Genomic DNA, 3,796 nt, shown 5'->3' on the forward strand with positions numbered 1-3,796 from the left:
ACTTTTAATTTCTTAAAACACATTTTGATTGAACTAGACCAACCACGAAATCAAAATGCAATTACTATCGAACTTTACACTTTCAATTAATTAAAAATAGGGATAACATATTGATTTCATTAAACAAATAACAAAGCAGTATATTTCAACAAATCAAAATATCAAAACAGTCGATTGAAATACTGAATTGAAATGCAAATTTGAAAATTAACTCAGAAACAATTTATGAAACTTATCAAATTGATTCCAATAAGTAGTACAAATAGAAACACAATCTCAAATTATATCAAATCACTCAAGAATTGTTAAGAGATTATAGAAATCAAATTTCTTGAAACTTTATATTAAAACTGAGCTACATCTGCTTTGTCAAGGCAACCCGAGCCTGACTTGCACTATTTAAAAAGGTTTAAACATCCACAAGACTACACTTTCAAAATATGCAAAAACAAACACTAAGACTCTTGAATCTCACATTTCTTTTGCACTTTTACATTAAGAGACTCTAAAAAACTCATCCATGTTCAATGAAGAGGTTAGAATATTCTTTGTGTATACTCATATTGGGTAAGCTTCTTTTACTCCTCTGTCCATTTATTTCGTTGCTTATTAACCTGTTTGTCATCAACACCATGTTTAGGGATGAATGGCCCATTCAAAATTGTATTTCACATTCCTTGGTCAATTGAATCAATGAAAATTTTCATACGTATTTTCTAAAATTGGTAGTTTATATCACTAAACATAGGTGGCCTATGTATAGAAGCAAATTTTGGAAAATGAAGTTTGTTTTCAGCCATTTTTTAAAAAATAGTTTAGGATCACACTTGAATACCTTTCAAGAACCCACTCTTAATAGAATCTGTAGGTTTAAAATATATTTCTTAGCCAAGAAGGTGGGTTGAATTGGCTGAGTACTAAAAACTATGCCCAATTAAAACTTGTAAAAACCCTTTGATTTCAAATTCAATTGACCAATAAATCAGAATTGTATTGCTGTAGGACTATAGATTTAAGTCGATTGCAAAGCATAAACACCATATTAATTTGTTCATATAATATGATTTAACAAATTGAAATATAAAATCAACCAACTAATGTTCTAGGAAATTATGTAGAAACCACCAAACTCATTCAAATAACATGCTTTATCATACAAGTTTTTTTCCAATTGATATATCCAACTTAATTATATTATCAAATAACGTAAAAATACATGTAAACCTTAAAAAGATTGGTTTAGTGAGTTTTCTTGAGATTTAAATGAGAACAAGATAAGGGAGAAGGATCACACACTAATTTTTATACTGATTTAGCCAATATTAAAGCTACATCCAGTTTATTAGGAAAACCTAAGCCTGATCATGGACTATATCAAAAGAATTACAAAATCCCTCAAAGATTACACTTTTGAATTAAGCAAAACACCAAGATTCTCGAATTCCATAATAACCTTATCCCCTACACTGCAAGATCCCACTTGTAGACCTGAAATCACACCAACAAACACATAGAAGCACAAGAGCAACTAAACCTGGGTGGAGGCTCTCCCTAGCCAACCAAAACATGTTTTTAAATGCTTCAAACAAGTAAAACTTTCTCCAAGATTTAAAGATCTTCAATCACGAGTTGCACATTGTGTAATCCAAAGAGAGAGAGTTTTCCAAATTTGTTTCACTTTTTTTCGCAATCAGAAATCTCAAGTGTTACTTCATTCTCTGATAAACCAGCTAATATAGCTTGGTCATAAGTGAATTCAATAGGTTGATTTGTCCGTACAATTTGTTGATTTCACTTGACTTTATTGAAATCAATCAATTGAATAACAATTCAACTGATTGAATACATTCATACCAGAACTATATGCCACAAGCCTTTTAAAATATTAAAACCCTTTTTAACATATTGAAAAGGACACACACAAGAAAAAAGACATCGACACACAAGGCTTCCCTATTTCTTGCTATCGCCTAGCAGTTCACTTTGCACCGTCAAATGCTACACCAGTAATGTGACACTACTGGTTTTATGTACTCTAATTCAGTTCCTAGCATCCAACAATTCAATTCTCAAACATCCAGAAACCAAAAATACGCATTCATATACTTCATATACTTAAATTTACACATCACAAGTCATATGCATTATTCAAGTATAAACACACTGTAAGACCCAGGAAAATTAAGTAAATAAATAAATATTTATTTAATAAAAGTGAGGGAAGGAATCTATAAAGTAATTAATGCAGAAAATTATGACAAAGGAGCAATGGTAGTTCAAGTGGTTAGACACGCTTGGTGTGTTTGAGGGGGACCTAGGTTCAAGTCCGCAACCAAGTACTCTTAACCATTTGAGCTAGTATTATTCCTTATCTTCTCTCTCCATATTAATTAACTTAAGGATTCCTGCCGTCTCATTTTTTAAATAAATATTTATTTATTTAATTCTCCTAGGTCCTACACACATAACATTTTTATATTAGTTCACTTAAAATGAGCTACATCTAGTTTGTCAAGGCAACCTTAGCCTAACATACCACTATATCAAAAGTTTTACAAAATCCATCAAGATTACACTTTTCAAAATGTAAAACTACATTAAGACTCTTAAATCCCACAAGAATCTCAACAAAGCACAACAAGACTCCCACTTGCAAGCCTAGAATCACACTAGGCAACCCCTAGAAACTTAAGAAACAACAAACCTTAGCGATGACTCTCCCCAACCAACCAAAGTTCTTTCTCCAAGTCGCTTGCACCAAGATTGTGAAAACATTTCTCGAACAACTACAAATCTATATAGTTTAGAGAGACAATTTTCCAAAGTATTCACATTGATTTCGTGCTTAAAATCACATTTGTTGTTGATCTCTATGAAAAACTCGACTTTATAGTGTGTTTACTAACATATTCAATAGGTTGATTTATCTGCTCAATCTTTTGATTTCACTTGATTTTAAATGAAATCAACTGATTAAATGACAATGCAGCTTATTGAAAGTGTTAATAACAGAACTATAGCAACTAACCAATTAACTTATTAAAAACCCATTTAACAGGCGAAAAGACTGCAACCAGACACAAGACACATATTCTATGTTAAACTATCTCCATGTTAAGCTCTAATCTTCAAGCTTCAAGATCTTCATATGATAGCTAGATAGGCACACATCAATCTTGATCAACATAACATTTCTTCAAGTCTTCATCAATCTATCATGTCTTCATCAATTTACCATGCAATATCTTCATCAAATTACTATGCAATATCTTTATCAAATATCCATGTATCAAAGTTATTTATGCCAAAAAAATTGACACAATGTAGGACGATTTTGTGGTTAAGGATTGACATAAGGAAGTGAATCTAAACTTCTGAGATGAGTAAGTCAAACACTTCATAGGAGAATTTTAGAAAACACCTAAGTGATTAAGCCACGAGTTTTTTGTCTAACTTTGGATGGCTATTAAGCATTATTATCTTAGAAAGAATTAAGACAATTTTTTTTATTCGAAAAGTTTTATACAACCACAACCAAAATGCCACCCTGAACATACACCCTACGCCTAGGATGTAGGTAATCGAACCCTTCTTACTTATGAGAAGGATGCAACGAGGTGTGTGTGCCATGAAGGGATAATGGTGAGTTAAACAAAGGAAAGAATACCTAAAAGCGCAACGAAATTAAAAACTGTAGCCAAAAAGAAGATTGAATTGGGACACCTCAAAAAAGAAAATGATAAAGCAAAGCAAGTCAATTAGAGGTGTACTCAAAGGAATTAAAAAGAAAGAAATT

This window comes from Vigna unguiculata, chromosome 8, assembly GCF_037176805.1.
Source record: "Vigna unguiculata cultivar grain cowpea cultivar isolate G323 ecotype 2 chromosome 8, ASM3717680v1, whole genome shotgun sequence".
NCBI lineage: Eukaryota > Viridiplantae > Streptophyta > Magnoliopsida > Fabales > Fabaceae > Vigna > Vigna unguiculata.